Source organism: Zootermopsis nevadensis, unplaced genomic scaffold (genome assembly GCF_977971745.1).
Source record: "Zootermopsis nevadensis isolate Lab colony 2312 unplaced genomic scaffold, Znev_1.0 Znev_ptg000021l, whole genome shotgun sequence".
Lineage (NCBI taxonomy): Eukaryota > Metazoa > Arthropoda > Insecta > Blattodea > Termopsidae > Zootermopsis > Zootermopsis nevadensis.
The window spans coordinates 10,452,410-10,479,767 of record NW_028259153.1 but is presented as its reverse complement, the minus strand read 5'-3'; the positions used below and the strand labels follow the sequence as shown (position 1 = coordinate 10,479,767).

At 39.8% G+C, this 27,358-nt stretch overlaps 2 protein-coding genes across 9 annotated transcripts in view; one reads left to right on the top strand and one right to left on the bottom strand.

Moving 5' to 3' along the window:
• The window catches only part of LOC110827141 (breast cancer anti-estrogen resistance protein 3 homolog), a 100,023-nt gene extending 77,997 nt beyond the window's left edge, over nt 1–22,026 (bottom strand). Inside the window, exon 1 of one of the 5 annotated variants that reach the window (XM_087353194.1) lies at nt 21,729–22,026. The gene's annotated coding sequence lies outside the window, so the exon portion shown is untranslated. Of the gene's footprint in view, nt 1–12; nt 877–21,728 lie in introns of those variants that run through there. The other 4 variants (XM_087353190.1, XM_087353192.1, XM_087353189.1 and 1 more) reach the window with 4 other exon arrangements.
• Nucleotides 1–27,358, top strand: part of LOC147873178 (uncharacterized) — a 300,974-nt gene that overhangs the window by 48,616 nt on the left and 225,000 nt on the right. The window lies entirely within an intron of this gene.

Here is a 27,358-nt window from a genome sequence, read left to right as displayed (position 1 = left end):
AATAATACGTACCAGTGCCAAGGGAAAGGTACAATGGCATCAGATAATCACAGTTATCCTTGTCAGCGCACAAGGGGACTTAGAGCAAATATCACAGTTAACGTGCGGAAGAAGGTTAGCGGTCTTTACTTTCCGGGCGCCTTCACCTCCGGTTGGCTGGACGTTTCATTTCACTCGGACGGAAGCCTATTGAAATTATAATACCCCTCAGACGAAAGGAATTGAAATAACTTATACAAGATAGGAAGATGACAGAACTTTGGATTACTGTTAACCTTTAATCGGAGAATGCATTAACCACGACATTGCTGATCACGAGATAATTCCTAACTGCATAATTTAATAATTTTATTCCCTTCGTTTAGAGAATGTGTAAATTGTCGTTTTTATACCAATTTGTAAAATCACATACTCTTTGGGTTCAAAGACGGTTAATTTGCGATATTAATTGTTGACACCCCACATTCATCATCCAAGAAGCAGTTTGTGCTTCACCCAACCTTTTAATCGGACGCACATCACGTATCTCTCTAGTCGAGTGTGCCGACTTACGACATCGTGGTTTGCATCAACATCGATAATCCTTCAATTTTTTCTCCCTGATTACAACAAGGAATCGCCGTCACAGTAAATACTCGTTCGCCCTTGTTCGTTAGTTTTGCCACCACAGTACGACACTCGATTGCATTAAGTTTCGCCACCACAGAACGCTCGTACGCGTTTCACCGGATTCTCACTCGCATTGCCATGGCTACTGACACACTGCCTCTACGCGCGACGATCAACGACGGACTGAACACACATCACGCTCACTGCCTGCCAAGCCTCGACCAACGCGAGCGTACACGCTGCACATGCAAGCACGCCTGCTTCTCACTCAAACAGTAATATCTAAGTATAGTTATCGGTGGATGGAAGACAGTGGTTAGCTTCCCGCCAAGGAAAGGGTTATTTCTCTTTGCCACTGAGTCCATGCCGGTGTGGGGCCCAACCGGCCTAGGTAGTGGGATCAGGGGTTTTATTCACCACTGACTTCTACCTGGTGATGCAGTTTTGAATGGTGAACTTCTCCGAGCGTCTGTCAGCCGCTTCCATGAGCTTTCACGGTGTACGGGAGTTGTTTATGGCATGGGTTATCTGCCATTAGGCGATACAACATGAGACCCGGAATTGATATCCCTATTCTGCATGCTATTAGGCGCATCTCGATTGATCACCGCCTTGCTGTTTCGAAGTTAGCACGTCTGTACGGTAGCTTGTCTCTCTTCATACTATGGCGACTGTGCGCAAGGCTGACACGACCTTCCATGGAAATATTTTCTTCCTGTATTTCTTTCTCTTTTTTACTTTTCGTTTTATTTCTTGTGTTCTTGTTTCTTTGTTAATTTCTTTAATTTTATTTTCTACCTTTCTGCTTTCTTACTTTGTCTTCGTTTCCTTTTACAGATGGTCCATAGTTGAGGATTTACAATTAAAACGCCTTTCTTTTGTAGCAAATTGTATCGATATGTAGACGACGATTAATCCATTGAAGTCGAAGTGCATCTGAATAATATTTAAGTATTTGATTCCTTCCACAAAGAAAACACGTCTCCATTATGAAGATCTACTCGTTAATGAAGTGTTTAAGGAAAATAAATTTGTGAGAACAGCTGAGATCGGGTCTTAAAAACGCATTTAATAAACGATGAGCTCACCGAGGAGTGCGTTTTAAACCTCAGACTCTTAACCACATTGTCTTTAATGGCAGCAAAGATTGCTTGTATGAGCAAAGCAAAACAGCGGGCGTGCTGTTTTAAGGTTAAATGGTCATTCACACCTGGACGGACTGGAAATTCTGCAGTCAAAACGCTCATTATCGTATATCACTCAGCCCATAACACAAAGAATTTGGGGCATGGAAACAAACTGCTTGGCATTTATACCTAGACCCGTGCCAGTCTTACATAGTTGTATACAGAAAGCTACTTCATCTCTCTCACAGTCCTTGCAAATACAATCTAAAATTGCATTAGTCTTATCAGTAAATTGACTTTTCTTGTACCGTTTTCGCGAGCGACTGAAGAGCACCTCCTGCTTCTTAATCGGGAGGTTCGTGATTCGAATTTCGGAAAGTCGATCAGCTATCCTGACCTGAGCTCCTCGTGGCCTTCCTCAGTCCTTCCAATAAAATGCTGGAATGGTACCAAATTATGTCACTTTCTCTTCCTGCCCCACACTTTCTAGTTCATTTTTCATTAATCGTTCTATCATTCGATGCTATATCGTCTGAGTTACTGAGTGCCGTTAAATTAACTATAAATAAATCGTGTTTTCTTGCCTGGAATGACACTGATATTTATGTATATTAGCCCTTTAAAACCGAAGCTCGCCTGAATAATATTTAATGATTCAGTTCGTACCGCAAAGAAAACAACACTTCACCATTACAGAGATCAGTTTATTGACACAAATAAAAAATGCAGGCTTGCTGATTGTTGAATCATGTGGAACATATGTTTACCCCTGGGCTTTAAATTATTAATAATTATACTATTTACCAGTTTATACCCTGTCACTCGCCGCAGGCCTATAAATAAAATATCTTAGGCGTAATTTTAAAAAATACAGAAAACAGAATTATGGGTCGGCAGTAGAGTTTAACGTAGGGCTGTGTATGTACTACTTTCCCTAATGTATTAAATACAACTGCGTGTGAAAACGCGGAACGAGACCCCCTGAGGTTTAGGTTTAGACCCAGCTCTCGTCTTAACTTCTTTTAAGCATCTTATAAAAGTGAATACGTCCACTGTGTTTTTATGGACGTCTCGTGATCTTGTAGATGGTTACCAACGTTCGAAAAACACCTGTCACATCCATATTTACCCTGAAGATGGTTGTGATACGTTCCTTCGAAACATTTTCAACCACATACAAGACCACATGCGTTACAATCTAGAAGACAACGATTAGCAAGAGAACAGCAATTATAATTGTATGACAAAACCACGTATAGCGTCTGTGTAGTCGGTTTAAATAATTGATGGCTATTGTTGGTATTTTGTAACAGAAATTTTATTCCGATGTTTTTGGTACCATAATCTCTTCGCAATAGTCTCGCCTGGCCGCACATAGGTCTAAATGTCATTTCCACCCCTGCGTTACGAACTGTGTAATGAGTAATTCTGTAAATCTTGTTCCTGTTTGCTCCTCCTTTGCCTTCCCTATAGTAATCATTTCTAATCATGTATGTCTTGTTCATTAGCACTTAATTAGACTGGCTTATTTAACATAAATGACCTTATTGAAAAAAATCTTCCTGTTTGTGTGCATGGGTACTCCTGCTCGTACGGGCTTGTACATTCCAACTGTTGCTGTGTTGCTGCATCCCCTCCCCAAAAATAAATTTAAGCTTACAGATAAATGGAATGTACCAAGGTCACTCTCCTTACTTTGGACAACCTCCCTTCAGAATTTCTGCTACGATTTCTTCATAGCAGAATGAAAGGGAAATAACTGCAACGTCATGTAACAATTAAGTGAAAACTTGAATGTAGATAAGTAAAATAAAGCGACGGAAATTATGTCTAGTTTCGCGAAAAGATAATAATAAAATAATAATAATAATATAATCTATTGCCATAAACTTTAGATAGATTTATCTAATTTATAACCACAAGACCATTAAAAGGGGACAATGTGACCCATGTCTTAAAAGGCTGATAACCTCTGATTTAGAAAATTACTATCATGTAATATTGGAAACGGCACACATTCGTGTTTATACCCAGTGTACATCAGCATCTCATTTGTTACTTGAAGGAGATTTAATCGTTGCCAGAATCAGCAAACCGAGTCGATCTGGTGGCACCGAATGTTCGGAAATTGTGACATCGAACGCCGAAATTTATTTTTCCAAAGAAATTTACTCAAATATTGAATATTTTTAGTAAGAATGACTAATGCTTGTAGACGAGTAGACTGTTGGTTTGTTGTATCCATGGTATAAGTCATAACACATTCGTCTATTTTAAGGCATTGTACCGAAACAGCAGTTTCAGCACGGCCTCACGTCTTCACGCACTCTCTTCTGGTCCTTGCGTGGTTACGACTGTCTCCTCCTCACTAATCCCCGCACGGTACATAAGTACCCTAATAGGTAGGTTACCGCACGTACAATGCACGCTTACCCATCAATTGGCGAGTTCTTACCTCAAAATCACCTCTTTTTCACACCTCATTATGTGACCGAACGTCGAGGATGAAATGGTTAGCTCGCTTTCTTTGTATTCAGTAGATAATGAGTTCGAAATCTCGCACAGTACAGAGTATTTCAATGGGTTTCTTCAGTCCCCATGCAAATGTTGATATAATGAATTACATTGAACAGAGTCCTTTAGGAGAAGCAAATAGCTTCTCACCTCGTCGTGAAATTCCCGGCTTTTTATTGAATTTGAGTTTTCATTACTGTGTTCATATGAGCTTGCCGCGAGTCCATATGTTGAACCACATAAATAAAATCCTCCAATCCATAGTTCCTATTAAGTTCCCTTACGATCCACATCAAACTACTACAAAATAAAAACAATAGACTATCTTGATTGCCTCTACTGGTTACTGCCATGTCTTCGTTACCATAAAAATATGTTGTAAGAAATATTCGACCTTCGTTGCACTTTGCTTTCCGTCAGCCGATTTGAGGGTGGGAGGGAGGGAAATGCGTGTTTCTCCTCCCCCTGCCCGTGCTTTCTTCTCCTCACCACTTTCCGTTAAGTAACCTAGGCTCGCAGATATTTTGCGTCCAGTATACTCCATCTACACCTCTAAACTACAGTCATAAACATGGTCAACCCGTCCGAATCGTGTCTTTTTTCAGACAAATGCCATTGATGTAAGCCGATGTCGGTTTCTCCCAAATACATAGAAGTCATACTAATTTCGTCCACATACTTTACCATGACGGAAACGTGGGGGACGTAAACAAAGGCAGAAAACACATCACTCCTCTGTACTTACTTCAAGGAGTGTCGTAAGTGGTGACGCGTTGCGCGGTCGTGCTAATGAAGACAAGCACTCGGTGAGGGCCCTCGCTCTTAAAACAAGGGCTGCGTACACGGCACGACTTGTAATTACTGCCCTGTGCTGAATAATGTATTGTTTTCAGAACGCCATTACCACATTTTACTTTGGAATATGCAGGAGCTGGGCATTGGCGATCGGGTACACCAAAAAGCTTTAAGCGTTCATGACGTTAAATTTTATACCTGTACAGCGCGACCAATGGACATAGAACCCGGAAAATATGTGAACTATGAGTGAAGATTTCACGTCCAACCCTCCCCCCCCCCTTCTGATGGTATTCCCTTTCGATGATACTTAACAAAATTAACGCATCTGGGATCGAATTTAGGGACGGAGGACGCATGGTTTTAATCTGTTTCCTCAGAACTTTCTTTTAGGAATGTGCTGTTCTTCCAGTGTCCGTGTAAAATTTGGAAACTGAACACATATGGTATCGAGTACTTTTTTATTCTTAATAGCACGAGATTGTTCATAGCTGCAATTCTTTCGTACAAAACTGCAAAATTCCGAACCCTTGTCACAAATATATGTATATATAATCAACATCTCCGTATAAAGCATGTTAAAGGGACTTCGTGTTTCATATGATTACATTCCTGCATATAGGAATGTTGTAAATTACGTGTTTAAGAAATCTGAATGCTGATTAAACAACTTTCGCGTATATTGCAAAGGAGACCTTAAAATATAGCAAGCTAACAAGACTGGAAATTCATGTTATCCGTTGAAATGTGTTATCCATTATTTCGTGCATTATAACTTGTATAAATCAGGATTGCCATTCAAACAGGCCATGCTATGAATGTATTTGCATACTGGTAGCTTATGTGTTTTCCAGCTCCTGCTATGAGATGTACTTGCAAGAATTACGAGATGTTACTGGATACGAACAGGAAAATACTACAGGCATAATCAAACATATTATGCCAGGTGGCATTTAAGGTTTTCAAGGTGGTGAGAGTTGGCATTCATCTCTTGCGGGTTGTTGCACCGTGTGAGTCTGAAGATTGCCGTCTTCTGTACACTAGGCAGGCTGTACAGCCTCAAGCCCAGATGGCGCAGCAACGCAGAGGACCAGAATTTAAGTTTTATATTTTGTTGAATGTAGTTTATTGGAATAAGTATGTTGTCCTATGTGTTTAGCACGATTATGTGTTTGTTTTCAGGCGCCTGTCCTTACCACTAATCAAAGTTTCACACCCGTACAATATAACATACAGAATTATTTTGAATATCGTGGTCTTCAACATTTTTAAATGGGTGGGAGATACGAAATCTCGGTGGCGAAATTGCTATAAGCATTAGCGCCGACTGTTAATTGTTGAAATACGAGACCAGTCTCGGAAAACTTCTTTGTTATACAGTGCGTTTAATGATAAAGTTGAAAGTAACTGTAACTCCCTGGTTCCCAACTGGAACTGCATTACTCATCAACATGAGCTTCAATGTATCATTAATACGAGTCAAATTGTCGCTCCGTAAAACAACAAAGTCAACGAACCTTTTTTTATCAGTTCCTGCTGAGAGCCAGGAAGTGACAGTTGCGTTGAACTTAATCAGCGAACGCTTCGTGATCAGATATGTTGGCAGTGGTCCTGTAGAACGTCGTTAATACTTAGGGTTCTGTTAGAATAATATTTTAACTAAAGATTTCCGCGACACAATGTATATTTCATCTTCCCTATGTTCAGCCTGGAAAGTGTGAGATGTAAAAGGCAGTGATACATCCGCCATTATTACGGACGCTGCCGGCAATATCATATGACAGATGCAACGCAGACAAACTTATAAATCAGTAAGCGCTTATTAATAATATTGCATGGAAGCAGAGCGACGTGTATGTTGGGCGTGGGCAGGAAAGGAGAACTTGTTTACATAACAAACATATTCCATTTACAGAAACACTAATTTTAGAGTCAGCCAATTTATGTTGATGTGTACTTTATATTTGTTATTGATACTTATCCGAGTGGGTTAGCACCGCCGCGACATGTAAAGAAGGAGCCAGTTTCAGGTGGAAAGGAACTTGGATTGTATATGTGCGTCGTGCGGTAGACACGTAGAACCTATACCCCAACTTGTTTATTCCCACACAGAACCAGACTGGACCAGAACTATTTTTGCAAACTGGTGGCCAAATTTTGTTATATTTAACAATACACGACGCGATTTTTACCGGAAAAACTTGTACGTGAAGTACTTGAGACTTGTACGTAAACCATCAGACGAGGTTAGAATCGCTATTGTTTATTCAAATCCTTTGGAGTAAAGAAAATAAATGAGCTTGTAGTAACTACTGTCCACGACTGTAATCTTGAGACTTGCGGGGTGAGGAAGTGGGGTGAAGGAGGAAGGAGGAGAGATAGAGTCTGCCTTCAACGCTACGGACTTCCTGCATTCCTTGCAAGTCTCAAGATTACAGTTGTAGACTTTTATTATTAAGTGTTCTGTCTTACGACAGGTCCATTGCTCTGCCCAAAAAGAGCTCTCCAGTTGTCCCTATTCTCGGCTTCTCGCTTTAATTCCTGGAACGTCATCTTCTTTCCTTGTTTAAGGTCGTCGGTTAGCTGTATCAATCTTCTTCCTAGTCCTCTCTTTCCTTCAACCTGGCCTTCGGTGATATCACTCATTAATCCATTCCTTCTCATAATATGTCCCAGCCAGTTAGCTTTCCTTCGTGTAATCGCCTGCAGAATGCTTCTTTGCTCGTTGACTCTCCTCAATACTTCTTCGTTGGTCACTCGATCCGTCCACCTGATCTTCTCTATTCTTCTCCAACACCACATTTCGAAACTCTCCAGGTATTTCTGTTCCTTCTTTCTGAGTGTCCAAGTCTCTGCTCCATACAGCGCGACACTCCATACGTAACACTTCACTAGTTTCTTCTTCATCTCCAAGCCCAACTTGCTAGTGAGAAGTATCCTCCTCTTGACGAAAGCTGCCTTGGCCATGGCTATCCTTGCTTTTACTTCCTTGGTGCATAGGGCGTCCGTCGTGACTATGCTTCCCAAGTACTTGAAATGCTCCACATTCTCCAGCTGTTGGTTTCCAATTACAACGTTCAATGGTTCTGCTCTCGGTGCTATCCTCATTACCTTTGATTTTTCAATGTTGATTTCCATTCCATACTCTCTACCTGTTTCCACTAACTTGTCCATCATATTCTGTAATTCCTCCTCTTCCTACGCCAATACTACTAAGTCGTCTGCATACTTTACAGTCTTTATCACTCTTCCTCCAATTTTGAAGTCTCCTGTTCCCTCCAGAGCTTCCTTGGCAAGCCATTCCCCGTACAGGTTAAAAAGAATTGGTGATAAGCAGCATCCCTGTCTTACACCTCTACCTATCTCAACGCTGTTGGTGTCTCCTGAGTCCAGTCTCACTTTGACTTTTTGCTGCATGTACAGGTTTTTGATTAGTCTTCTAGACTGTGGTAACAAATATTTTGCGGGCCCTTGTTAAAAGCGGTTTCGAGTCGACGGATGGTCAACGCTGGCCGATGTTCTATAGTCCCTAATAAATCTCACAGCTCTTTACAACTCAGACTGTGCACGCCTATCGCGACCAACCTGTTGTCTGCATGAGGTCAGATGATTGTCCTCTACTCGAAGTTGACGTCACGTTTACGTCAAGGGCCTAAATGAAGCGCTGATGTAAGAAATTAATTATTAGTTGTAAAAAATATCGATGTATTACAAAAAGTATTCTGACTTGTCTCGATAGGTCGAAACACGAGTTGAAAACTATGAGGCACCGAGGAACTACTGCCCTAAATTATAGGTTGTAAATCCTAGGCCCGTTAGCCGGACACGGCCCACGACAATAGGATTTCTATGGATTTGTATGGAGCGAACAAAGAGAGAGGTCAGATGGGATTCAGTTAAAAAGGTACACGTACTTCGCGGTTAATTAATGCACTAAAATCCTCTTGGGCTAACGACCACGTCATTATTATGATTAAGAGACAAGTGTCATCTTCCGCAACCTGTCTTGTGCGTATGATTGCATGTATTGAATGACCGTGGTTCAGAATCCTTACACTCAACTAGACAAAAAATTACCAGTCTTTTACGGAACTAGAATGTTTGTTGTCGTGATCACGAGCCCGCCACCGGTCTCTACCCTAGTTCAGATGAATCCCATCCACACCCCAACCGATTTCCTTAAGATCCACCCCCTTACTTTCCCAGTGGTCTCTGCCCTTGAGCTCTTCAATATAAACTGTGTACAATTTCCCACATGCGCGCTACATTTGTCGCCGATATCATCCTCCTTAATTTGATGACCCTAATAATATTTTATGAAGAGTAAAATTTCTCACGCAGATTTCTTTAGCCTCCTGTAACTTCGTTCCTCTTAACCCCAAATATTATCCAAAGCAGTCGGCCTGGAAACGGGATATCCTGACAGGTATTTTGTGATTTTCCTCAGTCCCTTCGGGAAAATGCTGTGATAATATAATAAATTATGCCAGTAGCGTCGCCTTCCATCTCCTTTTTTAATTCGTCGTTCTTCTATCATAGTATCGTTTGACGCGATGTAGAGCGAGCTATTGACATCTTCAATAAATAAATGTTTAGGTACTCAGATCAGTGTCGTGTCTTGTTTCCGTTTCTGTCATGGGGCTCACAGTGCAGTCGTGTTGTGACAATCTTATCTCATTTCCAGATTAAGACTCATCCACTTTATCATTCTCTTAACCTTCACTGTCTTTGCAAATTGTTAGGATATGAATCACACACCATACTATTATTGTAACTGATAGCAGAGGGGTGGGTAGACATGAAAAATGCAAGCTTTGTGTTGTGATGTTTCTTGTTTTAAGTGCCAAGTCTGGTATCGAGACAACTTGTTAGTGTTCCAGAGTATGAGTAGCGACTTTACATGGCTCATGTACAGTTAATCTTCCGGACGAGTCCTGTAATAGCGAAACAGAATACATCGACCCTATCGATAAGTATCCAAACTTTTTGCAGTCAACCTAATTATCTGGCTCAGGATAACGAAATATAAGTACCGTAAAGTGGGATATATCTTGCTTAGGTGAGCGACCATTAGCTTTTCGAGAAGGAATCTGCTTCATGGAGTTAGGTGCACCACACACTGGGCACTGTATTAATTTACAACGTGTTTTGATAATAATCTCTTTTGTAAGTTAGCTTTTAAAGTAATAATAATCATAATAATAATTCGATTACTTATTTTAATGTGTTAACTCAACAGCTATAGGAGCCAATTACAGAGTCAGCACAAATTAATAAAATTAATATAATAATAATCCAGTATATTTAATTGATATTTTTGTTCATCTAACGTAAATGCCCTATCTTCAGTGGTTGAACATTTCAATGTAACAGCTTATTGCAAAACGCCACCGGTTTGACGTCAAAAGAAAACGAATTTGTGGAGAGACGTACGTCGCATGCAGTTCTTTATCGTAAAGCAACCGATCCTTTCCCGTCACGGATAAAGAAAAATAAATTCGTGTCTGCGCCATGTTTTTACTTTTCAGCACATGAAGGTTCCGCACGGAATTTGAAGACATGATTACAGTGTCTGCGGGTATGAAATGTTACATGACTAGAGGTAGTGAGCTATCAATTAACGTCAGGACGAAGAAGAAGAAGAAGAAAGACTATGCAAAATGTTAGTTTCCTTCGATGATTTAATCTGGTTGTTCTTGCTTTTAACATTCATACGGATTTTTATGACACGCAAAAACTAAACAGTGATTTTGAAATGTATGTTCACATTGAAGGTGGCTGTCTTCTTGGTTTTACGGAGCACTTTGTAGTCTAGCCCGTACTGACCAAAGCTTCACACAAGCTTACTTTCCCGTCATCGGGGTGATTAAACCATCCCTGGAGGCAGTGAGCTCCTCTGAAACGTCGGTCAGTATCTACCAGACTACATGGTGCAAAACTTTCCAAAAGACAGGTTCCTCCTTAATCGTCGCCGTGAGAACACCAAATCTCACCTACGCTTATATAATTTATTCCTACCTGTAAATAATGGAGCCACATGTGAATACGTAGAAAGGAACCACTAAACTGAAAAATTAAACTTGATCCTGGATTATAAGTTGTGCAGTCTCATAAATTCTGACGACAGCAATGTAAGTCCTCGCCAACTTCTAAAACGAAAGTGACATTGCACATCATTGGTTCACTTCTTAAACACTGCATTTCAGTGTTGTCTGCGCTGTTTATCTAGCAGGTGGTAGTCATACCGAGATAAAAGTGCATTTACAAGAGTCTTGGAGACATAGACCTAGTTCTTAATGAAGACCACATTCCACGTTCTCACATCGTGTGAGGTATAAAAGTCCGAAGTCTACGTGCGTTTTCAAGACTTTCGTCAGCGTATTCGCCCAACAGGTTCTGGGCTTCAGAATTAACATGCCCAAATTAACATAAATAACGTAACAGTGCATCAAAAGTAAGCGGAAAATCGCTAGGTCTTTTCAGTCTCACAGAATATATAGTGTGTCCCAAAAAGATGTATACACACATTCAGCGAATGAAATAAAGATATTTTAATATAGTAAACTTTTGACATACGTCATCACTTGCACTTATTGTATAAGCGAATCCAGTGCAGATGTTCAAAATGACCACCGTTAACTTCGTGGTACAGTTCACAGGGGTGAGAAATTGACTGACAGGCGGCCATCAAAGTTTTTGCTGTGGATACATATTATTTTGGGACATTCTGTATACACAAGATTAATATTACTGGGTTTCTAGGCGTATCCATCGTCTGATATTCCGAACAGCTCGAAAAATTTTAATAAAATAAACGCAATAAGTAATCGCTCAAAATTCGTTTCCGATATCAGCATGAAATTCTATATCAAATGAAGTCCTCAGTCAGATACATGACGCTCCTAGATGCAATGACAACGTCGTTCTTGGTTACCAATGCCGATTTTGATGCCGAAATATCGCAACGCGTCTGTGACTGCTAATCAGTCCAGTTGACTAGACGAAGAGCCTTCTCGGTATCCCTTGCGTGCATTTGCACTTGGGTCGTTAATCGTCGGCCTGGCGCCATCTTTACAGTTCAATTTTACGAGCTACGGCTTACAGCCCTTGCCCACCGCCCTCGTAGGGGATAGGAAAAGGAAATTGTTCGGATGAGCCTAACATTGCGTAATATCTCGAAAAACATAGACCTCCATGTCTGTAACGAGCCATGCCAGCATTGCTTTACGCCATAGGTTAACTCTCCTCCTGAACTACAATATTTTTGTGACTTTCTAGAGACTACTGTGACACGTATGTTATATATTTTGCGTACTTAAAGTAGAAGAGGTATCATGCGAATAGCTGAGAGTTCCAGAAGGTACTTGAAGAGATAAAAAGTTTTCTCAAAATTACAGTTTTTTAATCTGTGGTTAGTATGATAATCGCAGTGCTGTGACAGACATAATTTGGTCTCTAGCACTGATAGTGCTGAGAACTTGGCGTTGAGGAGAACATTTTCACTAATGTTAGGTTACATTACGTAACAGGATGCTGGAGTAAACTGCATAATCAAAAGCGTCTTTCTCTGTATTATCTTCGAACATATAGAGGAGGATGAGTTGGGTGGACTTTATTTGCAGAGATGGGACAGATGAGTGGCGCATACAGTGTTTCGGTAGGAAATCCAGAAAGATAGAGACCACTTCAGGGACCGAGGCATGCAATGGAAGATAATATTAAAGTGGATCTTCGATAAATACGGTATGACTGGACTGGATTTTCTGACTCATGATAAGGCTCAGCAACACGATAATAAACCTTAGTTTACCATAAAAAGATGCTGAATATTATGGCCGGATGAGTGACCGTTAGTTTGGATTGAGGAAAGAAGTAATTAATTCGGCACAGTGCTTCTCGCATATCTCCTTCGTGTACTTGAAATTAGTATCCCGGCTCGTGTTTACTCACTGAACGTTTTATCTTGTTTGTGTTGCAAAGTGGCTAACTTAAGCAAACAAAATATAGATGAAGTGCAAATCTTGAATGGGGTGTTTACTGTGTAGAGTCTACTTGTGCATGTAACTCTTGAGGAATGGTCAAGGATGCCTCTTGGTTAAGTTTTTAACATCTGCAGTGTTCCAAACCAATGAATGAAGTCGCCTCATTGTTCGTCAAAGCAGTCGTATGGTTGCTTTATGGCTGTTAGCCCATTGTCTTCTCCTGTGGCTGTGAGGGAGACGTACGCGTTGGTGGAAGCAGGGCTGTGTGGGCAAGTGGGCAGCTGCCCAGGGCCCTTGAGATTCATAGCTCCGGCTTCAGCATTAATCGTACATGCTTAAACTTTCCCAAACGATTTTCAAAGTTCTCAGTAATGTAAAAGCGGACTTTTTTTTAGCATGTGTCATAACAAGTTTCCACTGATTATGCCACATGTCAATAGAATGCAGAGCCAAATCTGTATTTTCTGTGTTTTTCTCAGGAGCACATTCAGAATTTTAAGTGTTTATTTAAATATCGGAGCAGTAGATGTACAAAGTTTCTGTTTTCTTCTGCATTGTCACGTTTGGCATTAATACAAATAGCCTGAATGTGATAAATGAAAATTACTTTGTTTTTAATAATAAATTTTAAACTATGTATTTTATTTTCTTCTTCTTATCTTTTCACAAATTTTGAGTTCATATCAGATTGGAAGGTATTTTTCCTTCTGAAAAAGTAATGGTCATACTTTGTCGAGGGCTACCACTGCAACAAATCCATGGATTCATGAATTCAGTTAACACACACTAACAGACGTTTATGCAAATTAAACGTGTGCAGTCATCTCCATACTTGCAACCGTCAGCAGAAAGTAACATATAAGTTGCATCATGAAGGACGTAAGTCAACATCAATAACAGCGAACGGTCACGTGTCATCCAGTCATTTCCGTTCCCATGATTCTCCGATCCTGTCCCTGAAGACTGATGATTATCCGATTAGAAGACTGGTCTGTCGGTTCTGTTATTTGAACTGACAGACACGCTCGACATGACCTCCTGGGAATGCTCGTTGTCCTTCATCCGCCCGTCTTTACCCCATTCTCCATGCGTGGATGTCAGTTTGGATGCCTATCGGAAGGCATATTCTAATATAAATCGGATTGGGGCAGGGCAAATAAACTTGATAAATGTCATATTGAGCTTTAAACCGTCAACTGGAATTTTAATAATCGCATTATGCAGTGCTGTGTGTGACTTTATTCTTTAGCTCCGTGGTAGATTACTGACTAATACGTATTCGGTCATGAGATCAAAATTTTGTCAAGAAAAAAGTTTCCTTCATGCAGTCGCCATGTTTTTACTAAAAATTACTACACCAAAGTGTTTTCATTTTCCGAAGATCGAAGAACGAACATCACTCTATGGCCCTATTGCAAGTGGCGCTAATGTTGATCTTGCGTCTATCGTGAAATGATGTTTTAGGGTAGTCGCCAATGACGTAATCTCCATGCCAAGTTTCATCCAAATCCTTCCAGCGGTTCTCGAGTTGAATCATGCGGACAGACATACAAACTGACATTATCAGTTCTATATACGCGCTCATTCCATGCACATTTCAAGGAACGCATAACAAGTGAAATGTTGATGCCGGCATTGGTCTAAGAACTGGTGATAAATTACAGTTCTTTGCTGGGATTCAAATTTGTGTTCCAGGCCAGGCAACGGGAATGTGCAACTATGCGAAAAAACGTACAGATCGTGACAATGAATAATTAACAAAAGGCACTTACGTTGTACCTGATGGCATAGCTTACATTATGGTAAACTGATAAAAGGACTGTACATTTCTTTAGTTGAATATTATACGGCGAGAAACTTGGTGAGTTACAACAAGAAAATAACTCACATTTGGAGTGTTTGACGTCATTGCAAATAGTATTCCCTATGTGTTCTATTTTCTGCAAATGTGTTTAGATTGATTGATTGCATTTACGTTTTCTCAAAGACAAATTTAGCAATTGAAGGACTTGACGTAATGTACTGCATTGTTTTGTACTGTTAACAAAATAGTGATTTACAGATATAAATATTATGGAAGCCGTAGTTAAATGTTCCTCGTGTATTTTAAAACTCTCACCGGTTGGGGTTGATGCGTTTCTGCAGCCTTTTCAATCAAACAATCAATCAATCAATCATATAGCATGCACAGATTATTTAAGGATTTCTGAAACAGACTATACATTTTATAATAATAATCACAGACTGCGAAGTTGCTTGGCAACTGACTAGTTCAAGAAGCCAAAGTAGTAATAAAAAAATATTTAAAAAATGAGAGAGGAACTTTAATTAGCATAAACACCTAACGAAGCCTCGTTCACCCAACACGCAAATTGTATGAGGTGTCGGGCACTAGTCTATACCGACCGCGGACCTTTTGTATTAACGTGAAAAATACAACCAAAAATAAAACTTCAGATCACGATTTCCTTAACGATTTTTTGTATTATTTGTTGCCTTTATTATCAGGAATTCTAGGAAATTTCTGGTTTGATGGTTCACTGCCCGTTGGTTCACTGCCTGTCCTGTATGTAGAAATACATCATTATGCTTGAGGTTATGTATGGGACAGACTTCTTAGTTAATACTGTCCAGTTTATCTGCGGACTGGGCGCTGTACATTCGAAGGACGGATCGGAAACCATTACAGTAATGTCCAATATGCCTCTACTCTTTGTTAGGCGATATAGTTCCATCGGCACACTTACTTTCTCTCGCAGGTATTGATGATTGCGAAGAAAAATAAAAAAAAACTGAAATAAATGCACTCTATCGACATAATCCTTAAATAAAAATTAAAGTAGTCCTATATGAGTGAGATATCAGGTTCTCACGGCAGCAAGTATGTAGTCTTCTGGGCTGTTGCCCTGTGTAGTCTGGTGGAAGTTTACCGACGTTTCAGAGGTCCTTGCTGCCCCCATAATCAAGGCGGTAGCCAGACTACACGGCGCTACACCCCAAGAGACAGCCATCTTCAGACTCACCGCCGTGGAAATCTCGAATCCTACGAAGAATAGTTTTTGTATCCGAAGTTTCCAAACGTGTTATGATTATAATTATCTCGAGGTACAGAATTGTAAGGTCAGAACTTGAAGGACTTTCCATCATAGAACAGCATTCCCGACCTTATCAGCTTTGTGTACACATCCGTTTTTGGGCGTTTAAATTGAGGCACTCCTTTGTTTTGACAAAAATGGGGATCTGTATTTGCCATTGCGTTATTGAATAATCGAAGTTGAAGGTTCCTGACAATGAGGTAACCTTTTTTTTTACCTTGCCTGCCGTCTAGGTACCATTAAAACCACAATGTTTCGGAAGTTGGTTCTACTTCCTTCTTCAGGTGAAATGAGTACAAGACTGTATGATTTGAGGTTTTCACAGCGGTGAGTATGAAGATTTCTGTCTTCTGGGTTGTTGCGCTGTGTAGTCTGGTCGATGTTAACCAACGTTTCAGAGGTCATACTGCCTCCATCATCAGGGCGATGAAGATTTCTGTCTTCTGGGTTGTTGCGCTGTGTAGTCTGGTCGATGTTAACCAACGTTTCAGAGGTCATACTGCCTCCGTCATCAGAGTATGAATATTTCTGTCTTCTGGGTTGTTGCGCTGTGTAGTCTGGTCGATGTTAACCAACGTTTCAGAGGTCATACTGCCTCCGTCATCAGGGCGATGAAGATTTCTGTCTTCTGGGTTGCTGCGCTGTGTAGTCTGGTCGATGTTAACCAACGTTTCAGACTGCCTCCGTCATCAGGGCGATGAATCGCCCTGATGACGAGTTGGTCTAGAACTTACTGAAAGACAGAAGTAAAACCAACTTCCAAAACATTAAGGTTTTAAAAATACCTAAAGGGTGGATGAAATTAACACAACATTGATAATGCCAAGGCCGCCTTTGGACACGGTTGATCCAGTTCCATAATCACAGCCTATCTGCACCAAAGAACCATCTTAATGTTCGGTCTTTTTTCTTAATGTGTTGATTGTAGTACCAATAAGTCAATACACATGCGCAGTTTTGTAAGACATATTTCACGACTCTTTATCGGAACAAAATTGATACCTTCGTGTAATCTGTATGCCTGCCTTTTCAATGTTTAAAAAAAATTATGCTGCTGTAAGTAAACTTTCATCGTCTTATAAAGTTATGAAACGAAAAATCCTGTAGAGTTTGCATGATTCATTTCACAGAAGCACACTTTGTTTCCATTTTATATTGCGTGACGTTTCAGTAAGTCTAGTTTAATCACGAACCACATTTCAAAACTTACATCTATAAGAGAACACTTTAATTTACATCGTCATTTTATAACAAATCCTCGGCTTCTTTGGTTACACTTTCGAATTTTAAAGCACAAACTTAATATAAATAATATTTAAACAACCATTTTCTAATTCGTAGAAAACGCACAATAAAGAATCATACGAAACTCATAAATCCACTCCGCGGAAAAAAATGTAACGTAGTTGTGTCTTAAAATAGGTGGTAAATATGTCACCACAATGTTTTAATATCCATTGTACCTACATGTCCACTAGCCTGTGTTGTCCAGTACAAGGATTACGAATATAACTACTTTGCACTGTTAATGTGGTGACGAAAAGTAATATGACGAAGAAAAACGACATTTTAAAAGGATATTACTCTAACGCCTTAACCTGAGAGAACATTTTATTCACACTTTTAATACGGCAACGAATTGTTACCTAACAATAAATCGCTCTTAAGTTCGACTCCTTTCAATTGGCAAGTGATTTCTGGGTGTTGCATTGGGTTTAGGTACAAGGAAGACTGGTTCTGTTACATTAAGCGTGCAGGACACGCTAAAGCAGGTTGTAGAAGTTGAAACAACACATTCATCAGTCTGCCACGACAGTGGTGGTGTTACTGTGCAAAATAACAAGCACTGTACCTCGTATTCTCTGTTCGACATATCATTGCACGACAGTGAGTAGAATGGCACTAAATCTCTTTAGTGCTATAGCGGGTATTCTCAACCGGGGGCCCTCGGATGAATTTTGTGCGGCCCATGTTAGTTTTTGTAATGACGTGTAATTATGTACAGTGAAAAAGGTTGCCACGTGAATTAAATTAAACAAGTACATACTCTTAAGCGAATAATTAACGAAGATAAATAAACAAATTTGGAATATCATTCAATCAATGTAAATATGTTTGCGATAGTAGCGTTTTTAACAAATTACCATGAACCTTCAACAAAATGTAATCTTTTGTAACCGGGCGGCCCAGTGAATTAATCGTTCATTTTCTTTTAAAAGTGTCCAGTGGAGCATCTTCGCAAGTCTGATCTACGGTCAACATTGCGTAGTTCAGTGTTCGGCCGCCGAGAGGTGCTATATTACAGCTCAGCAGCGCTACCCTGCGGCAAAATATGTTCACTGCGAAACAAATGAAATGTTAATGGCGGGATGTTTCGGAATAGTAAACGTGCAAACAAGCTTTTAATGACGAGAGCATTAAAATAAATGGAGTTTGTTAATTGTATTTTTGTATCAGTGGATAAACTACGCCGTTTCTGCGCCACTTGTGTTTAGATTATAGAGACCACCTGAATGTAAAACAGGCAGTGAATGACACTTTGCCAAGGAAGGTTGTATTCTGCCTACATCGGTTTGGAAGCAAAGACACCACCCTTTTGTGTATGTATCTCATCACAAGGTATGACAGTTTTCTTCTTACAGTTTTGCGTAGGCTCGTAACCCACATTTTTGCATAATAATTAACTTAGGCGGTATGTTGATGTGTAGAAGTGTAAACTTGTAACATTTCAGTTGCCTACGCAACATATTATTCAGTATTGTTTTTTCTGGAAAATATGATTACGTCATTTAGGTATCTAAACGGAATTTTTAATTCATTATTATGTACGAAACTTCAATGCCCACTGAGGGAGAATATGAGGGGTTTTGACAACTCCGTGTTGAGGAGGGAGTAACAGGAGGATGGGGAAAACTGTAAAACGAGACGCTTCTTCAAGAATTGTATGAGCGAGGCATGTAGTACGCAAGAGACAGATGAGAAATGCACACATTTTAGTTGAACAACTTGTAGGAAAGAGGCCACCGGAGAGACCTTGACATAGATGGAGAATCTTAAATGAGGTGTGATGATGTGAAATGGATTCATGAGGGTTTGAATAGATACCAGCTGTCTGATTCGGTGAACATGGTAATGAAGGGCAGGGAACTTTTTGGCCAGCTGTGCTACTGTTAGTTTACGTGAAGAAGTAGTATTTAAATTGTTCACTGTGATGCGTATTTAGTTGCAGTCTGCTGGTTGTACACCAAGCCACATTTCGCAACAACACAGAAACTAAATTTTATATCTTGTTGAGTGTAGTTACAGGTCTTATAGATCGATGACGAGTGTGACTTGTATTCGGAAATTACATGGTTTGAATCTCAATCGGTTATCCTGAGGCTTCTACTGAAAATAGTTAACGACCACATCCTTAGCATGTAATTTAACAATAATCAGCTGATATAACGACGTTAAATAAAATATGACGTAATCGGCAGCCCGCCATAAAGCCACCGACAAACAAGTTTAATTTGTTCTTTCACGAAGGTTGAGGGGTAAGTCAGCTCCTGAAAGCAACTGAATATTGGACTTTGTCTTGGTTGCTTGTGAGGACACGTAGTTATTAGACACGGTTTGTTAGTATGAAGAGCTGGAAGCAATACTGAACAGAAGCACACGTGTGCTTTTTTACGTACTAAATATGTTCGGACCGTTGACCGTATCACCAACCACCGCCATTCCTCTCGCTACTTTGTAACCTAAACCACAATTCGAGACGTGACATCGCGTTTATGTTGCTCACGTATTGCTACGGTTGACGTCATAACAGGAAATCACATAGTTCTGTTCCTTCCACCTTTTGTGCGTATGTGTGAGGTAGAAACTGGGAAAAGGTAACGGGTAACGTTATCTGTGGTACTTGCGCGCCATGTCATGCGAACGTATGGAGGAGTGGAGTTATAACCTTCCCTCGGCAGTTGATTGAGGTGAATGGTTAACTTCACGCTCCGTCAAATTTACCATCAGGTAAGCAAAGCTGTCCCGCTACACTCCATTGTGGCTCTGAGGGGGAGAGGTATATAGCTCCTACTCGTTCTTGACCTCGGCACTAGTTAGGGGAGGGGGTGAGAGGACAGCGTCATGCCCCGGCCGCGCTTTACCCTCGGGGAAGTTACTCCCAGGTACTCACTGCCAGAGCCGGTCTGGATTGGCGTGGCCATCCCGCAGCCATATGTAGGTCATTTCGTAAAGATACACAGTACGTGCTTCACGACAGGACCGCTGGCGGGCTCTTGTGAACACAGTCTTCTGATTCAATAAAGGACGAGGATTTACTGACCAGCTGATCGGAGCTAGAGTGATATGAGTCAATAAGTATGCAGAAGAAGTTTTACTTATGTATATCTTCAATGTATGTACTGCAAACATAGAAACGTCTTTTGCCTACAGCTCATAAAATTTCCTGCCAAGCACGCCAAATTACCCAACATTTTTCATTTGATATTAACGGGAAACCTACTTTTATACAACATTACATAAAATCATTTGTTAAATTTTTGCATGGAAGAGAATGTCCAAGAGGATGGCTCAGTTTAATGACATCCTCGTCACAAAGCTATATACAAATGCAATGAGCTCTTCACTATTTATATGAAAATGTATTTCAGCTTCTGCTTTAGCCTGAGAAATGGTGGTCCACTTTGTCCGGTTAAAACCAAAATTTGATTGGTCGACTTGTTATAATGAGAGCCACTCTGAATACCATGTGTCATGTGTAATTAGAGAGGAATTATGACTGTGAAGATAATGTGTGCTTACGTACTTCTGTGAACTATTAGAAAGAAATTTTGATCGAAAATATACTAACAAGGATTCTAAAATTCATTTTGTGTTTCCTAGGCCTGGCCTCCAATAAGTAAGTTTTAATTCTGTTACTTCCCATGTCAAATGAAGTGTTGGCAAATTTAGATATGTGTTCAAGTTTTGTTATAGACATTAAGTTAATCGGATAATAAGTAGGTTCTATCTTGATTTGACAGTTAAGAGAGACATGAAATATCATCGGAATTAGAAAATCGAACACAAATTTCGCGTGAATGCTATGTTTTTATTATATTTTAGACGAAGACAGCGTTTACTGAATTTCTTTTTTGTTTTAAATATCTAATTTGGCAACATATTTTATAATCGTGATTTTTCTCCATCTTCGTGGTAGCCAAATTTCTGATGTAACAGGACATAATGACTTTATTGCATCCCACAGAGTGTGGTAACCTCCAGCGACAAGACATTTATATCGAATTCCAATAAAACGAGAAAGTTAGTTCATGCGTTTTAGGGAGAATAAATAAATTCACAGAATCCGTCGTTCCAATACTTTTTTGTATAAAGAGACCAGCTTGATGGCGTCGCTTTTTTCCCTAGCGTGACAGTTCCCTTTTTTATCATTTACAAACAACTCTTTATAATGTCTGATCTCATGGCAACGTTTCTGTATGCATTATTTTTATCTGGATAATTTACGCTTTGTAGCAACATTCAGTAGTACACATCTATGAAGGTTGCGGTAATTTCCGTTCCCATTTCGCGCCAACCCACGCAAGCGGTGAACGGCAGCGACTTACCTTCGTGAAACTCCAGGTCGGCGGCTTGTGATCAGTTCTTCAACGAATCTAGTTGAACACCATCTACAACCAACACGATAGTTGAAATGTAATTGTCACCTTCCTAAAAGACGCAGTTTTATGGATCCTCCATATTCCAAAGTACGATTATCGCCACTTTTAACTACTATGAAAATATTCAATTTACATAAATTGGCCTGTTTTGTTTTCTTCCTTCCACCAACTGCTGCTTTTTCAGCCTTCTTCAGCGAAATTTGGCTGCGAGAAACTTCACCACACAAACAACAACTCATGAGGCCTACGTTTTGTCTGATTGTCTGTCAAATATTTTAATTAATAATTAAAACTTTGGTCATTACGTAAGTTTATATCATGAGATGATTGATTAACTCGCGAAGGTAGAGAGATACATTCATCCTTCCTGCCAGGAGTACAATAAACTACGCGAGGCACTGTTGCACCATACATCATTTGTCTTCTTACAGCACGTCAATTCACTCGTAATAATAATCACACACATCAAGTTTAATTAGGTCCCACTTCTCAGCACGTCTTAAATCATCTTATGATTATTCGAACTGTCGTTGACACACACAACCGCAATATAAGCTGTCACAGATTTCACTGAAATCACGACACAGATATCTTGATGAAAGAGACGCAGGAAAGAAATTAAAGTAGGCGTTTTTAAAAACTTCCTACCTACGCGAAACAGCTTGAAGCCAACGATCTTTACGCCAACACATTTTACACGTTAGATCATTACTAATTTGAGAAACGTATAGGCTAGTTAAAATGTCAAAAATTTAATGCTTCAAATTTCCTTATTTATTATTCTCACGTTTTATTTTGTGGCCTGTCGTCGAGATGATTTTTGGCTCTTAACGATATCTTCGCAGCAGATTTGGACTCGTAAACAGTAAAATTTCATCACTATGTTTTGGAACTCTCGTCATTACACACTACCGCTGATTCACAAACACGTGACAAATAGCTAACACAGCGCGTGACTCCTTGTTTCCTGAGCGGTCGCAAGCTGACTGAAGCCCGACTCAGCTCTGGCTGTTGTTGGTTACTGAAGGTGCATCTTTCCTCGGGGTGAACTACGCTTGCATACTCTGGTTACAGATGCTGGACCGACCTTGCCTCTCTTCTACCTCTGATGGCCTCTGATGTCAATATCCTTTCGCTTCAGATGCTGCTACTGATAACAAAGCGAACAAACGGGAATGACAGATTTCTGTAATGTCAAAACTAAAAGTCTTCGAAAGTTCTTTAAATAAATATCAAATAAGCATGTCTTCAAAATGTTTATCACATCGCATCTCAAGATGGTCGTAATTCAGTTTTTGGAGTATGCTTCAATACTTACTTTCAAAATAGTTTCTTATTTCCATTCCAGAAATGTGACTATGCAGATATAAAATACCATTCACCACTTTTGTAGTCCGTGTTGCATGCAAGGGAGAAATGCACGTAAAGTTGTAGTTGGAGAACGTGAAGAGGCAGATAAGGAGACATGGGCACGGATAGGAGGATAATATTAAAATAAATCTTGAAAATAATTAATTAATTTGTTTGAAGATAGGGTTCAGTGGCCAGTTTTGTGAACACGGTAACACCTTAGGTTTCCATAAAAAGCGAACGATGTTTTTGACTAGTTCAGCTACCTTCGGCTTTAAAAAAATAATTCCATGCTTCTTTGCTGAGGGGTGAAGATATCTGTCTTCTGGTTCAAGCCACCGCCGTGATTCCCTGAAGTCTTACTTGGAGCGATGCTTGCGAATTGCATCGAAAGGAAGAAATTAAACATGATACTAAAAAGTAATAAGCAAAAGCAGTGTCAGATATATGATTTTGTTAAAACTGCAGAGTAATGTGTGAATTGAGTTTGTAGCATGTTAATAAATTGCCACGACGGTTCAGTTAATCGTCTTCATTTAAAGACCCAGAGGCTCGAGAATCGATAAGGAAGGGTCGTTATGGCCCAAAGTCTTGACAATTTTAGAGTTTCTGTAATTTGTGGTTTGAAGGTTTTAATTTTGAATAATGACTTTTGAAATTTATGAAAAGCCTCAGACAAGAATTTAAACCCGGAGATATAAAATGTGATGTGTGTGATGTGGATTTTAACCACATTTTTCTTTATTTCACCATAAAATTATCGTATGCTCCATAAACTAAACCTGTGGTTGTATATCTCCTGTAAGGAGAGAGTAGTAGTGAATCTAAACGTCACGACCAATTTTAAAAATGCTCTTCGATGGAGCACGTAGTATATAACTTCCTGGTTATTTCAGTACTTCATTACATGAAATAATAGCAGAATGTCGACAGTTGTTTCTTTGTCAGTAAATCTAGTCCATAACGGAAAAAATTGCAGAACTCATGAAATTTCACAGGAACCAGTGGACGCTGTTACTAGAGACGTACTGTGGGTTGATTCCTAATGTAATGTTTCAGTCTTTTGAAATGATAAAACTCAACGTTTAAGCTTGTCCTGTTTTGAGGTCGCGCTGTCTGGGGTGTGGGCATTTATCGCTCAGACACTGGGATCGTGGGTTCGAGTCCCACTCAAGGCATGGATGTTTGTCCTCGTCTTTCAGTCCTGTGTAGGTAGAGGCCTTGCGACCGGCTGATCACTCGTCCGAGGAGTCCTGTCTAAGTAGCTTAAGAAATATCCCATGTGTGAGACGGACAAATTCCTTCAGGGACTGTAGAGTCACCAAGTTAAGTATAGAACTGTTTTCAACAATATCTCCAGGTTATTGTATTTTATCTTATTCGGGCTGGATTTTTGGCCGCAATTCGAGTCATTGATAATGACAATGAACTTCACCATTTGGTAGCATCCTGAAAATAATTTTGTCTTTTTGCTACAACATTTTTGGTCGTATGAAAATGGGAATGTAAATCTCTTTCTTAATGATCTGTACTTTTAATGCGAGATGTCCAACCCTGGAAGCTTCTGGACTTGAACTCATGTATGCTGGAGAAACCAAAAAGCGCTAGCAAATCTACTCATAGAGTGACATCAAATAGTTGTTGGTCGTTGTTGAGTGCAAGAAATCGAAGTCAATAGACGAATAAAGGAAAGGAAAAGGAGAGGAAAGGTAGAAAGAGAGAATTTAGGAAGAAATTAGGTGATAAAAAAGGAGAATAAACATCCAGTAATTTATGATCATAATAACTAAGATACATACGTGTTTACAATTGTATTTATTATTAATGCCTAATGCACTCTACATATACATCACAGCCTTGTTCTTCTTATACCCTTGTCTCTCCTACGTGGAACATAGGGGCCTCCTTTCGGAGGTTTCTGATCCATTGTAGCCATTTTATAGGGACTTCTTGGACGAGTATCAGCCCATCGCAAGGCCTTACTAAAGACATGGGTGAGAAATTGCTGCTGAATTTTGCTTACGAAACATCTTGTTCATGCTTGTAAGGTTCTTTTACATATCGTAAATCTACGATATGAGACCGCCGGCTCCCAATGTAGTCGTGCTACGGATTTTTATCACCCTTAAAAATCCATCGACCTCGGCCTGTTTTGAACCCGCAAACTCACGCTACCACTAGACCACCAAGGGCGACGTTTGGCTCTGTTGGCATTACATAATTCCGAAATAGTGACAAAACCAAGTTACCATAAGAACATGGATTGTGCCATGTCCTTCATAATAGAAAGTGAATAAATACGGCATTCGGCAGATTATGAAGCGGCTGTGATTTATGGAATTAAGACGGAACGCTGAAATCCATGCTCTTCAGGCACGATACGTTGACAGAACTTTGCAAAGTACTCGTAAAGAGTAAATTCTTCTGTCGCCATGTTGGTGGATGACGACGTGACTAGAATTTCGCTTAAAATATGCACGAAGAATGGATACAAAGATGTACATCGGTTTTGAAATAGGAATATAATATTGTTCATCTTTCGTGAGATATTCTTTCTGCGTACTTATCACCGTCGTTTGTCAAAAACATAAACTGAGAAAGATAATCTCAAATGCTTTTGTAAAAAAAGGAATCGTACGTTGTTGTAACAGGGTTTGAAGACATTCACATAAGAAGCCAGTATGTTTATATAATGGCATCCAGACACCATGTGGTTTGTGGTTGCGGGATCTTAACCTCTGAAGTCTTGTCTGTTTATGCCACTTATTTGGATTCTTATAGAATTTATCATCTATCTTTGTGTAATGCTGAAGAATTTTGCATCAACAGTAATTGATATTTACATTCCACTCCTTCAGCGCAATGGGATAAAAACCTGTTGACAATTACGATTTCGAAGAATCAGCTCTATCTGATCTTCAAGGTCATTTGGTCGTTAAATGAAGTGTTCTTACCAGGCTGTGAGTAAGAATCCTGCACGGATGATCTGGGCCAAAGTGTTGTATTTGTTTTTATAGCAGTGTCACCACATTGTCATCAGACGACAGTTGGTTTACCATTTCTGTACATGTTACATGTCCCGCTCATTTCATCCTCCGAAACTTTGGCGAAGAATATAAATTACGAATGCCCTTAATAAGTAGTTTTCTCCGGCCTTCTGTGACTTTCTCCCTCTTAAGCCGAGTTTACATCTGCTCATTCTGCCGCAACGCATCAGCGTAACATAGCAAAGGATTCCGAGGTTCACATGAGGACGAGGCGGCGTACGTTTTAGCGAACGCCCAGTCTCAATCTGATTGCGTAACGTTACGTACATTGACTCTGGCTGAAAATCCAAAATAGGGCGAATTGAACAGGAGCGAATGTTACAGCATTATCGTCCACACATGTGCTGTTGCGTTACGTTACGACAGAATGCGCCACTGTGGACCCGGCTAAAGGTATCTCCTCAAAACCCACAAAATTAAAGATAATTACCGTGTGATTTATAAGTAATAACTAGATAAATTGTTGCTGAATTGAATTTGTTTCCCTTTTTCGAGTTGATACCAAATGCTGCCTGGGATACAACGTAAATATGATAGCGGAATAGCCTCGTCTTTTTGTTTCCCTCCTGTAATCACCGTTCTCATCTCTCCCTTTGATGGTAGTTATTTATATGATGATGACTGGTTTTGAGTAATTCCAGTTTCATCCCTAGGTTGTTATGAAATTTAATATCCGTCTGACAATTATCATGTACGTACTCTGAGATAAGTGTTCTCTGCGACCGAGGAGAAAAATACAAAATTAATACAAGGCGCTCCTAGGCAAAGAATCGCTGCAGTAGGGGTAATGATATGCTACTGAATTGAGAGGATCCAGAGATATTTTCAAAATTTGCATTGTTTTGTTATTGGAGGAGTGAGGTTATCGCAGAGTATGTCAACAACAACATGCACATAGTAATGTATACCAGCAGAATTTATAAAATGAGAACTGCTTGCGAATTGTATTTAATTTCAGTCTGAAATTGTATTTACGCTAAAAATTGAATCTCGTTTCTGTTGTAATTTGTTTGTTACACATAAAGGCTTAAAGAATTTAAGTTGCTGTGAAAAACGCACATTTACGTAATTACTTTTACTTCAGAGAGAGAGAGAGCGACATTATGTAATTTGGTTTGGTTGCCGAGAAAAATGGCAAATTTAATAACCGATAATGTCAACGCCCATTGTGTAACCTCG